This window comes from Branchiostoma floridae, chromosome 16, assembly GCF_000003815.2.
Source record: "Branchiostoma floridae strain S238N-H82 chromosome 16, Bfl_VNyyK, whole genome shotgun sequence".
NCBI lineage: Eukaryota > Metazoa > Chordata > Leptocardii > Amphioxiformes > Branchiostomatidae > Branchiostoma > Branchiostoma floridae.
In genome coordinates this window covers 7,571,637-7,586,089 of record NC_049994.1, presented here as the reverse complement: position 1 = coordinate 7,586,089, position 14,453 = coordinate 7,571,637, and the positions used below count along the sequence as shown (strand labels likewise).

Sequence of the window (14,453 nt, the reverse complement as noted above, 5' to 3'; positions counted from 1 at the left end):
GATTGCTCAGAGTTATGCTATGATGTGAAAAAGCTTTTATTAGTGAATTGCATGTGTGGTATTACAGCAAATGGCTAAGAAGTTGCAACTTGGACTCAAGATTTGTATCAGCCAGTGATAACACAAGGATTGAGACTTCAATGAGACATCCATGTTAGCTGTTTCATGTTTTAGCCAAAAATGATTATAACTTATTCAATTGGCCTTATCTTTTTTACACTGACATTTTTAGGCCTCACCATACAAAATATTTTTACAGGCTCTGTTTTTAACAAACCTTGTTAGCAATGTCCAGCAGAATGCTGATCAGAACGTTGACAGTAATATTGGTGTCCATCCTGAATTTCTCAGTCCAGGCATAGATGAATGCCCTGTCTTGTCCATGTGCCAGGGCGCCTGTCAAGTGCACTCTCAGTGGTTTCAAGTTCGCTTGCAACTGTAAAAACAACAAGAGAAATCAGCATTCTCTTTCCAAATTAGGAACATTAACCTGTAGTGTCAGTAGCATTAGAATAGGAGAGAGTATTAAGTTTTTAGTGTTTGATTGAACTTATATATGTACTTTTGAATTATTTCTATCGTAAAATGACATGTAAGGAACCTGACAATTTGAATACAGCTCACATTCCCTTGTTACATTTAAGCATGGACTTCCCTATATAACCGCCTTGATTCAAGCAAGAAATCAATCTAAATAGTCTGTACTGTATATGGTACATATAGAATACAACACGGTGTATTCCGTATCACCCGAGGTCCCAGCCCTCCCGTGGGAAGGATCGCCCGAAGGCCGGAGGGTGATGCGGAATACACCGTGTTGTATTCTATATGTCATGCCCACCTGAGAAAACACATATTTTGTTGCAAAATGCACCAGAAGTTGAGAAAATGTTGTGTCCTTGAACAAAAGATTGTAACAACAGCAAATCTAACGTCCGAATCCGGTATTCGAATTGTCAACCGTGCCATATTCGGCCCGTTCGAAATAGTTCAATTTACTCGAAGGAAGCCTATGTGATACAAACTTCGAGCCTGTGTGATTCGGATTTATCACACGGTCCGGAACACCCGTATCAAACGTTTTCGCGTCGCAGGTATGACATGAAATATATCATTAGTGAAAGTACCCCTTACCTTTGTCTGAGTGGCAAAATGAGGCACAGCAGTCTTGTTCTGGTCCATGGAGTCAATTATGATTGACAGGTAGTTTTCGGGCTTATTTCTTGCTTTTTTGATGTGTTTGTAGTATTTTTGTCTGGCTGAACTGAAAAAGAAAAGTTTGCGATCATGGTATAATCATATCTATAATTCAAAGAAAGATGTAACTTAGAGATCAGTTCAGATTAATAAATCTATGCCATGTGCCTTACAAATGTAATACAAATCATCAATATATATATGGCTTAAGCTCATGTATAAAGCCCTGCCACTAGCAAAGCAGTCTACAACCATGCCCAAACCTCCCGTCGACTCCTGAATGTTTTAAACAGCTGAACAGTGGTAAATCCTGCCAACTGCAGCTGACCTTGCTCCCAACCTTGGTGTGACAGGGGCATTAAGAACTTGTCTTCTAATTGCAAAGCTTTATGTTGAATAAAACTAATTATTTTAGCAGATAATAAAAAAGAATGACTTGGCATCTCTATGAATATACACCTGGCAACTGTAACTTTCTTTCTGGTATGAGGAAGAGCTTAAAGGGCTAGATCTGATGACTAAAAACTAGACAAATTTGTACTACATTGTATGGCACATCTACAGATAAAAGTATCACCTGTAACAATGCATCTATCTCTTAGTTGCCTACTGTCTCTAAAGACTAAGGCCCCGTTCATGATGCAAAAAAATGAAACGGCTCTATCCGTTTGGAAGCTGCAACGGATACGATTTGTCATCATGAACGCTGCGAAATGGATCTGAGACAGTTTTTCCAAACCTCCTCGCAAGGCGGTTCTGAAACGGTTTCTAGTAATCCTGAATTGCAACCTTTGTCATCATGAACACAAAAGCGGCGTGATCTGTTTTACATCTGGGCACGTGCGTTCATATTTGGTGGCCGTCATGGGGAAAGTACAATTAGAAATCTGTCATTTGGGAGTTTTGTCTTCGTTTTCAATTATGCTATTATTCGTTTATATTATATCGGGCCGCCTCCTGGTCGACTGAGGAGCCAGCAGTCCTGATATCGCAGGGGTATGTGTCAGGAGATCAAGTGGAAATGTCATAGCATGGCATATATCTGGACCACAATGTTTTCAGAGGCATTTCCAAGGTCATGGCAGAACCCGGCTTCAGTAAGACATTGGTTCAATTTCGATCGAAGATCAATAATTTGACACTGAAGTACAAGTTTGGGCAAGATCACAACAACCTCAGGGGTCAGAGGTTGCATTACAGATGCATTACCATGCCTTTTCAAGGAACTGAAATGGTTTGCAAGTTTGCATCGTGCAAACCGTTTGCTGTCAGATTCTTTGGCCAAACCGATAGAACCGTTTCATTTTTTGCATCATGTCTAAAGACCAGACATAATATTAGGTTTTGACATTATAAAACTAAAAGGCTGTTTCAGGAACAAAATACATGGCTTGGAGGGTGTTGACAGAGGCACTTTATGAAATATTAAAACCCATTGCTAAATGCTACAAATCTCTAAAAAATATTAAATATGTTGAACTTACTTCTGTAAGCTGAAGTGAGCAGTTCTTCTGTCTTGGACTTCTTTGATGTCTGCTTTTGTTTTGGCAGACTTAAGGAGCTTCTTCAACGTGTCACACTCAGTACACTTTGTAAATCTGTTGTTCTGCAATGAAATTATTAATCATGTCAACTAAAACTTGTCTTTGCAAATGTTAAAATATTTCTAATTGTGGGCAATTCACTCATCATCCTTTCTTTGCAAAATATGTGTCACAATCATCACCAATATTTTTGTCAGTGCATTATAGTGGAGGCCAACTTTATTGATAAACGAGCCTAAAGCATTGCTGTGTGAAGTGTTTTTTTACAAGCTTTAATGAATGAATGAATGAAGACCTTTATTGTATGTTTTTGCTTTCTAACAAACTAAGTACAGATCAAGGTGAATAGGACACATCTAGTAGTGATTCTTAAAGTACAATCTGAGTAGGGTGTGATACATGACTGAGACTACAAAGTCTAAAGTAATACTACAGTATGTACAGGTTCAACTTCTTCTCGCTTCTTAATGCTGCTGTAAGTGTAGTTGCAGGTGGAGCTTAGAATACACAAGTCATGGTTTGACTAATTGCATTAGAAATGTAAATTTTTCAGTGTTTTTTCGTCAATGAAAGTCCCTCCCTCCCAATCTCAAACAAAAGCCAGCAATTTCAGTCTAATTTCATGCTCAATACAGCAAAGTGCTGGACCACATTGAATGAAAGGATGAGCTCAGACATGTGTCACAGCAGTGCTGGACCACCTTTTCAGACTTTTCTATGATATAGCTGAGTATGCCCCAGATTGTCAAATCACAATATTTCATCTATTTTCCTGCAAGAAGTACTGTCTTTAGGTACATAGCAGAAACATATATCACCTACTGACTGTTTTTTAACCATGCAATTTAGAAGAATAAGACAAAGTAACTAAACTATTAATTAGAAAAGACTTTGACCTACCTTTGGAATCTTGAGATTGGGGAACTCTTTTTTCCACATTTGGCTAAATCGGGATTCTTTCAGCGTTTTTTCATTAGAGTGGGCATCTTCATACGCTTCAAAAATGACCGTCCTTGTGGCACATTGTGGAAGGTTTTTGTTTTTACTGTTTGGCATGTCATCACCAAACTTCTTTGCATACTGTCCTAACCACTCTTTCGCAGTCAGGTACCTCTTTGTGTCGTACGACATCCCCTTCCTTCCATCAGATGCAACATTTTGTCCGGCTTCATAATCATCCTTCACCTCATAGAACCTGGAGGATTTTATTAAAATACTTATCACTCAAACTGTCTTGAATATTCTTTTACCCTTTTTTTTCTAGAGAATTACTTAAGGATAGGTTTTACAGGGTGCCATTCCCTCAGTTCTAAAATTTGATTGAATTGCTTACTGGCATCAAAAAGCATAAAACAAAAAGTAATTTTATCACCATCTTTATCATCAAGCACTTAAAAGCAGTGCAGTAGAAGCCAGTTAATTGCACAACGGATTAAAGCACACTTCTGTTAACTGCATGGAATAAAAAATCCAAAACTGGTGCGGTCCAGCAAGATAACTTCGCATTCTTGCACCGGCCGGATAATTGCACCAGAATCATTGGCAAATAGGCCGTGCAATTAAGCGGCTTCTACTGCACCATTGTTTTACCACAGCATAGCTCCTGGAAATAATTTTGAACTCAGTAATTACCATGTATGAAAGGAAAAAAAATGTTTGTACAACATACCTTGATTTCTTAACACCGTAAATAGTCCACCATCCCTTGAGGCAGACGAGAAAGCCACCGACGGAAAACTCATAATGATCATGGTCGGGTTCTTTCCTCCTATCAGCATTCCGGAGCTTTTCCATGATCAACAGCCTCTGCTTGTGTCGACTGTATGGCTTCCAGAAGGACTGCCTAGCTTTGGCAATTTTTTCTACGCCAAGCTTGCCACAGCAGTCTCTCCCACAGCCACATGTTGTTGTCCAGGCCTCCCTGATTGACTCCTGGCTTAAAGCTATCTTTGCAAGTTTTCCTTTTTCTTCCTTTGTCCTACCTGCAACATGATAATTGTGTTTTAAAAATTGTATTGATTCTAAGCCATCAAATTACTGAACATACAGTGGTTCTGCACAAAGTGGGAGGCATTTTTTTCTATGAGTACATGTACAGTACACTGTATGTTTTCTTTCCAGTCACAGGGACAGCTGTATCTGCTGCCTATAAACACTTTCACCAATTACTCTACCTTAAAAGAAACTGCCTTGCTCATAGAAACAAATGATTGCCTGTAGAAAAGTTTCTGCAGGAGGCTAAACATACATGCAGGTCCTGATAAATGTTGGCAGACACATCCTCCTATGCAGGGACATCCAACAGCCAAACTGCCTGTGACTGGATGTACCCTGCTCTTTCAACCGTCACCATTAGTTCCTGTGGACTCCCCCAAACCAGCTGTCAGCCAATCAGAGATATATCAGGCTTTCCGTTTTCAAAAGCTGTCTCGCATGTATAAGGGTAACCTCATTCATATTTATAAGCAGGGCAGTCAGGAACTAAGGGTGCGGTTGAAAGAGCAGGGCACATCCAGACAGGCAGTACTTGGCTGTTGGATGTCCCTGCATATAGGAGGATGTGCAGACAAATTGTTGTATGCAGTTCACAAAAACATTCAATGATCAAGAGGAAGTTTGAATTTACCTCTCTTTCTTCTGAATTTCCCTTTTGGTGTAGAGGTACTTGCAGCTTGATCATGGAGGGAGTCATTCACTGCAAAATAATAATAAAGGTCCCTCAATTTGTTGTCGGAAAGAAGCCTAATATACAGTTCATACAAAGGCTACATATCCCTGGAGCTGTAATGGGAATTACAAGAAAGGCACAAGGGCTATCATTAAGTTGAAGTGGCACCCACACAAATTTTGATCTCAGGGTGGAACTACATTGGGCACATGATTCTGGGGCAAGCTCACAGAAAGTTAGTAGTAAAATATATGATGTGATGTACATATGGGAGACAATCAACAAAACCTAAATGTGCATTAAATGTAACTTTCAACAAGATAATATGAAATTGCTTCATTTATTCTACACTCAGTATTCTAAATCTTCTCCAGATAGAATTGAGGTCCATTGTCATGTATAAAAGTATCTCTCTTCTTGCCATGGGTACTTGTACCATATCATGGCCTATTATGGTAGACAGGTGATTATTATCATCAATAGGAACTTTAAACTTACCTCTCTTTCTTCTGAATTTCCCTTTTGGTGTCTTTCTTCTGAATTTCCCTTTTGGTGTAGAGGTATGTGTAGCTTGATCATGGAGGGAGTCATTCACTGCAAAATAATAATAAATGTTCCTCAATTTGTTGTCGGAAAGATTTAAATCTATTCATGGCACAATGAAATTTTTTTACTGAGATCAAAATTTGTGTGGGTGCCACTTCAACTTTAAATCTTTGAATTTCACGTTTCTCTAATATACCATTATGTATATACCGTCTTTATATGTAAATTTGTCTTGTACCATTGCAATGTCATGTTATTTGTAGACCTATACAATCAGCTGTGCTGCCTATAGGTCTGTGTAATGTACCGTCGCATTTTGAATGAATAAATAAATCATACTGTAAACTGATAAATGTGTAATGTACCGTCGCATTTTGAATGAATAAATAAATCATACTGTAAACTGATAAATTTCTTCCACATACAAGAGATATTGTTGCTGCTGATGTCAGCTTCATTGCCTGTGTCACTTCCATCCTCTTCCTCTTGCTTGGAGCAACTTTCATCCTTCAGCTTTCCCAGGACAGCCAGAATATTTCTTCTCACAGAAAGGTGTCTGCAAGTAGATAATCATTAAATTAGCCTACTAAAAACAGCAAGAAACTAGTGCTCTTTTCTGTATAAGATGCATGCCCCGACTAATTGGGCAACGACCTCATTATGTTTTGTATGGATGGACTCAGATGATCAACCACTTCTGTTAGTCCAACCTGGGACCCAAGAACTTTGGAAATATATTGGTGTGACTCAGGGCTGTCTCAAGCTCCACTTTTTCTTCCATTTCTTGTTTGCAAGCCCATACTGCTAAGTTTTTGTGATAAACCTATCATTTTAAGCTTATGAAAATAAACTTTATGTCATGAAGTTCCCTTATTTTAACAGATGTGTTGGCCCTTCGGGTTCGATCGGAACTCACTTGTGTAATACTTGGAGGCACCCGAACAATAGTCTGGGCGCTATATAAAGACTTAGGAACGAAAACTCAATGGCCTATCGCCTGTGGTGTAATATGATTTTTATTACAAAGTTGTGCTTAACTTAAACTTAAAGTCAGATAGTCAATATACATAACATACCTATTCTCTGGCAGAGGTGGTGGTGATCTGTGTCGCCTCTTTGCTATGTTCATAATTACTCTGTCTCTTTCTCTGAAAAGCAAACAGTCTTTAAGTTTATGAAGTTATGGTAATGGTATAAAGAGGAGAATAGTTCAGATCTATCTGTGGGTAGCTATATACACCTTGTACTTTCTTAAAATGAAAAAGACATCAGACATCAAATAATATCACTAAAATTTTGTAAAAAGAATGAGTATATGGAGACACAACATAAACAAGTCTTGTACAAGTACCTTCTTGTGGGTTCCTCTGCAGCTCCAGAAATCTTAACACGATTCTCTCTGTGAGAACAACATTGGTACCACATTATACATGATGCTCTTTTTGCTGTAGTATCAACAGATGTTGACATTATTTGCTTGCACCAATGTGTAGAACAATAAACTATTATCATTAAATCTGCAACTTTGACATGTAATTAAGGCATATTGGCTACACCTAGCCCCTGACCAAGCCCTGAGTTATTCTACATTACAGCTGCTGTTCGGTTAGAGAATTATGATGTTGCATAGCATAGCATAGCTAATTCAATGTTAAATACAAGTTAAATACAGCCAATTTTTTTTCTGATTTTGACCATGCATGTAAACTAAAATGAAATCCACCATGACAGTCACAATGGTTGATGCACATTAATTTTGAATTCTACAGATTTTCATAAGAATATACTTACATAATATAGAATATAGTAACTAGTTTAGATACCTTATTGATCCCTCGCACAACTCAAGCACCATCCACTTGCGCACTCTTGGCATCATCCGCTGCATGGACAGGTATATACATGTATTTAGTATATCAAAACAGTTCTCCAAATCTCCAAAACCTCACTGGGACCTAGCTTTCCATGTCTTAAGTTAATATTGTGAATTTGTCAAGCATGCATAAAACATATTGGACTGGTTTGAACCATTGAATTGTTTTGTCATCAAACTGATTTTTGGAATGTGAAGGTGTGGAAGAAAAGTGCAAACGCGTTTGTCTACCAGGCTAGATAAATTCTAAAAATGATTTGTTGATTGAACTGGTTCATTTTTTTTCATGTAAATGGCTATGAAACTAAAAATTGTATTGAATAGACTGATACTAACCTGTGAAAGTTGAAGTGGATTACCACAAGCCAGGTGATAGGCAAACTAGCAGTAAGTGAGAGAAAGAAAGACCATATTGATTATTGGAGTGTATCTGAATAAACTCCAATACACTTTTGTACAAAATTAAGCCATGTGCAAATTCTAACTACCACTGTGACAGTGAAATTAGACAGTTTTGCATGCATGCCAGAAAAGGAATCTGATGAATCTGATCTGTTTTACTAAACTGTTTGTATAAAACAATAGTTTCCTTACAGCATATCTAACAAAGATGATGATGATGGTTATAAGATGGTATGATCAGCAATGTGTAACAAATAGGAGTTACTGTTACACTCAAATTACAATTAACTTAATTAAAGGTATTCATTTTACAAACCTGGCAGACAAACACACCACAGTCATCGCCGTTTGTTTGCTGTGGTATTTCCTGCAGAAGATAGAATTGAGTTATATGAGTCTGTGTACATTACATAAACTCTACTTGACCTGCATGATGTCAGAAAAAGGATGGTTATTCAAGCTCAAATGTGCCTTGAGGATGTGATCCAATTGACAAAACAGAGTCAATCTAAGCAAAAAGAATTCAAACACTAATTATTAGTGTGAATACAAAATCACCTGTTACATGCACTTAAAAAAACTTAACATGTGTACAAGAAAAGAAAGATTGAAAACTTAATATTCTGCTTCCTCTTCTTCTATTTCTCTTTTTTTTCATTGTTGTTGTTATTACAGTATTGTTAACTGTAGCCTGATTTAATCGCGCTTCTTATTGGCCTGTCCTACATTGCCGCGGGGAGGGGCCGGTTACAGCCCTGGACAGTGGAGTTTGCATTACACAGACTATGTGTTTTAAATAATTGAACTAAGGTAAAGAAAAAGTAAAGACTTACATCAGCATCTGGCATTGAAAAAGTCCACTGGTCCCAGTTCTTATCACTTGGAGCCAACTTATAACATTCAAGGAATAACCTGTAAAATGAGAAAAGGGCTCTGAGCAATCAGTACTCAATTTTGCAGACAATAGATCAAATGGAATGTTCTGATACCAATATTTGTTTACACCTTCTCTTATATTATAAGATATTATAATGAAGCAGATGAGAAATGAATGAATAAAGACCTTCAGCCTCTATACCTTTGACTGTAGGAACTTAGTGGTACAAAAAATGGTCACAAACTCTTGACTAAGAGTTCGATTTTGTTCTTGTTATTTTCATAGCCCAGTATTAAACGCCTGCCGATATACAGAATGTTTGCGGCAGTTTTTAATAATGCGCGAACTTAAAACCCCATATAATCAAATCAACATGGCTGTATAGATAAACTAATTGATATAACCAAGATGAAAAAAGAAATACATGTAGATGACATACTTCGCTTTTTCCAAAGCTGTCTTCTTGTTGATCAAACAACTTGAAGATAGAGAATCCAGTAGAAGCACAACCTTCTTCTTTGGGTAAAACACCTAATAAATGTTTTGAGAAACAGGTATTACTATTAGTACAATCATGGAGTTTGTAACCTCCTAGATGGCCAACAATGATACAATATTTAAAATTATTGTACATGGACACTGATTTTCCTAACATTTCTTTACAATTGGTAAGATAAGTGAACCCTATTGCATTGCATTGTAACATGTACCAATATTTAGGGAGCGAGGGATGTTGCACCATCAAACCAAGGAGGTTATATCACAACCTCCTTGATCAAACCAATACACTGCCCACAGATGGCTCTGTACTCTGAGACCTGGCTGCCTGTTGATTCACCACATATATGTAAATTTATGTAAAACCTTGCAGTTTTAGGCCACAAATTGCTCAACCTGCTGGCTTTGTGTTTCCAGCCAGACGCTTGTTGACAATTCACCACACAATGAATAATGTAAAACTTCATCTGTGCCAGATCTTGTAGTTTTGGATGGAATTAACCCAACTTTATTGCTGCCTTATAGAACTTATTTTCATAGAAAATTCAAATATGTAATAATGTAGCAATACAAAACAAGGACTTGAAAATGGTTGCTCTATTACTGTCATACAGACTTTTATCAATTTTGGGACCAAAATGTTACATAGTGGATCGCATATGTTATATTTCATTCTGAAAAAAGACTGACATTACTTATATTTACTAGATAAATACAAAACAATTTAAGCCGCATGATTGTGTACTGAACTTACCATTAGTCCCCAGTGATCAAATTGGTGCACAGGTAAGAAAACTATGTCACTGCCTGCTACATCCTGTGCAACAAAAATTGCAAGACATTGTTCAGTGCATAATTCTATATTTGCATGATTTAAGTGAATGTAAATGTTAAACTTTTGGAAGAGTGCCAAAGGATATAACACAATGAATTAGCGATTAAAAGATTACCTTGCTTGTCTTCAATCGATGCCTTTTGTAGTATCTGAAGACTGGCTTGCTTCGTAGGTGACTCGTGTATGCAGTGCAGTCAAAGTACTCAACTTTATGGTTCTGAAAAACATTGTATATTTTTAGGTAATATTGTCCATTCCGCCTTCTTTTTTTACAAAATTGGTGCATAAAGATATAGAAAAAGCATGGACTTTTGAAAAGATCTCCGGAAAATTTAGGAGAATGTCCTGCACTTCCCCATCCGACCAAGGAGGTTTTATCTTAGATAAATCCTCCATGATCTGACAGTGTTCTTTTTCACCTGTTAGAAAATTTAAATAATGGACATTTTCCTTTCAGAACATCCTGTAATTGCAAATTTTAAATGGCAATATGTTTCAGCATGGAACTTCAAAGTTTAGTTACCATAACTTCAGGTTCTATACATTGGACGTTATACTGATATATCAAAGATAGATAGACTTCACTGGCTCTCTAGTATAATCATTGTTAAGATATTATGCATAATGCATGTAGGGAAATTTTTGATGTCCTAGCAGCATGACAGAGTCTTGAACAGTCATGTTCCTGTGTTTTTTTATTCAGATCACTAATCAAGCAGTTACTATTGATATTTATATCCTGCAAATTCTAACATACAAGTGTAAGATTCCATCTTGCAGACAATCTTGTCTTTGACCAAGGACCATCAAAGAGTGCCTACATGCATACATAATATACAAGGTGTGAACACAAGTCCTTCAAGACAAAAAACAGTGACTTGCATCCACAGCTGTATTATATATAACAAGCCTTTAATTTCCCATTGATAAATAGTGTCATCATGCACAAATACTCCTGGACCAGTACACCATTGTTATAGTAAATCAATTTGTTACAACAATACAAGTGAATAGAACCTTTTGTGACCCTTACCTCTGTACTGCATTCCGTCTTGATTAACTTCAGATATTCCTCAATGATCTGCCAAAAATATTCATTAAAATACTGTAAGTGTCCTAGCCCAGCAAAGCTAACATATTGTTTTATTATGAAACATGATAATTCTCTTCCTCTGCAATTTGGAGATATATAGTCTGTGTAAGTATTGTCCTTTAGCCAAATATGAAGTTTTTAGGTCACAAGAACCTTTGAATGATTATCAGTCTCTCTGCAAGGAGGATAAAACCTTCTCTCTGTGTGCATCTGCAGTGTGAGTGTAATCTCCTGGCAGATCTTATGGCATAAGGAGTTTAGCCAAGGAGTGTTCAGAGCCTCGTGGCAATAAAATCAATTATTTCCAAACAAGAGAACCTCTCGGGGCAGCTCACAGCCAAAAGAACTTTTCCTAAGAAAGCTATGAAGTTAGACTGCTTGTTATTAATAATTACAATTTGTAAGCAGGATCTGTTGGTTCTTAGACAATTACCAACTTGAAGGACACTGTCTTTGGGCATACTTACTAAGTCAGGTAGCCATTCTCCATCTCTAAGAGTCTTCAAGTCATATTGTAGCCGACCAGGGGGTGGGTTCTCCAACAAAGTTGCAGCCTGCATAAGTTGTACAAAAAAATAGGCCTGAGGTAAACAATGATTAAAAAAAGGAAAAATATAATCTAAATTATTGCATACTCCTCAGACTCCACAATACTCATTGTAGTATTTCAGGTTTTTTGACTAGGGGCTTTTAACCTTTATTGTTAATGTAACTTTATTGTTGCTATCAATCTTTAAAATAGTATGATCAGGTTCTAAAAGGGCCTGAATAGATTGTATTTCCGACAGCCTATTTGTCCTGCCACCTTAAAGACCCCATTCACACTAACTAAAAAAAAGAATTGAATTTAACTTTGAATCAAATAAAAAATTTTGTACCCATTCCGAAAAATGCGTTCACAATTTTTAGATATTATCAGATTAAACCCAAACTTACAACCTCCATAATTTAGTCTGCATAATTTCAGGTCTACTTAGGTCTGCTGTAACCATATGTATGACTTCAAAACCTCTAAACAAGCTGGTCAATCACATTGCGCCACACTCCACCAAATCTGCCACCCAGGGGTGGGACACAGATGAATCCAATAGGAGAAAATCAATCAGATTTGGAACGTTCACACTGCAATAATGGAATCAAATTCCATGTTTAACTCACTTCGTTTTTTTTTTTAGTGTGAAAGGGGTCTTCCATTACTGCAAACCCATAAGTGAAGTTCTCAGACAAGGACCCTGTACAAATCCAATACCCCTGTCCAACATGTGGTATTTAACCCTTAGAAAACCAAGGAAACTCCTACGTATAAAAGACGGCACGCAAAGAGTTACCGATCCCTGCCACACACGCCCTAACAACTCCCTCCCGCCTGACGATCCAGCTGGCCTCACGTGAGAGGCAAGGACGTTACCTGATGTAACGTCCTTGTGAGAGGCAAGTGATAGTTCAAGAGGCCAGCTGGGTGGGTTGGAGGTTGTTGCGGGCAGGTGTGTGCATGGCAGGGCTTGGTAACTCTTTGCGCACCGTCTCTCAGGTTCTCGTAGGGTATATTACATGTGGTATGGGCCTGGGCGGAATACTCTGAGATAGAGACAAATTTTTGCTGAGCCTACGATGATCTATACTGTCAAGCTAGTTTCCAAGGAGTTTCCCATTTCCCAAAAGTATTTTATATGTATCATACCAAGGAGGTTGATCATACCTGTCATCATGTATTGAAATTCCAAATCTGCTCCCGGGGGCAGTGACCCAGTATATAGGGCAGGCTGGCATTACATCAAATTACAGTCAGTCACTGGACTTACATTAAAAGTTTTAATTAAATTAAAAGTAATTCACTGGCAATTCTTAAGGAATATACAATGTAAATGATAGATTTGGCCAAAGATTATGACATGTAGTTTTACCTTCTGTATGTCCTTCTTGTCCATAGGCCTGTGTTTCACAATGACCTCGGGCGAATTGCACCATTCTGGTAACTTCTTCCCCCACATTTTCCACCTACTAATAAAAAAAAAGAAGAATGTTACTTTACTAATAGTTTTGTCATCTCATACTACTTATAAATTGTTAGAATTTCAAAATCGTGAAAAATTCAGATAATCTGCAACAAAGCAATAAACCAAAGTTACTAACCTTCTTCTATAAGATGGCCACCTTTTACATTCTTCTACTGAAACTTTGAAAGACTAGTACAAGAAGCACGCAAAAGACACTGAGGTAACAGTCCAGCAACATGTTACTCTTCCACTGGGCTGCCAGACCCAGGGGCTGAATGCTCCATGTCCAGGCAATCTGACAACCTGACCTGAAGTAGGGTAGATTGTTTGCCCATTGTGATGGATATTACCTAAAGAAATTCCTGGTGGTTTCACAATATGGGACTAGGATGGCAATTGGCACCTTGGTTGGACAAGAATACCTGTCTTTGTGCAGCAGCCTTCACCAGCTGCACAATAGGGGTTTTTATTTAAATACTGACTCAAGATTTGAATTTGGAAACTGTTTATTCATTTATTTTGTTAGAAGGCAAATTTAGTGAAAATTAGTGATGGTATATGGTAGGATATGACAAAAAAACATGGAATAAGCATAAACATTCCCTGGTACCCATGGTGAATATACCAAATCTATGTTCAAGGTGCTATCACAGTATCAGATACTGTAAATGCAGAAACTTTCGCGATGGTTTAATGTTCACGGTTTTTGCGGTGGCAGCTTCACCGCGAACTTAAAACCACCGCAAACATTTTTCCGTGGCAAGAAGAGACTGCAGTGCATGGTGCTACCGCAAACTTAGGCCCACTTTACATTACGCTTTTCGCGTTAGCGGTAAATTCCCCGTTATCGGGACGCCGCTATCGGCACCTCTTTAGACACACCGCCCGGAAATCTGACAGGACACCCGCGGCGCGCGGTGGAT

The 14,453-nt window shown here is 37.8% G+C and overlaps 1 protein-coding gene and 1 long non-coding RNA gene across 8 annotated transcripts in view; one reads left to right on the top strand and one right to left on the bottom strand.

Annotated features, from left to right (window-relative positions):
* LOC118432702 (cysteine sulfinic acid decarboxylase-like) overlaps nt 1–14,453 on the top strand; it is a 79,210-nt gene that overhangs the window by 40,795 nt on the left and 23,962 nt on the right. The window lies entirely within an intron of this gene.
* Nucleotides 10,358–12,067, bottom strand: LOC118432705. Its single transcript, XR_004833118.1, has 4 exons — nt 12,001–12,067; nt 11,474–11,521; nt 10,556–10,657; nt 10,358–10,422 (listed from the first exon to the last, which is right to left on the bottom strand). It is a non-coding gene; the product is annotated as an uncharacterized LOC118432705 (long non-coding RNA).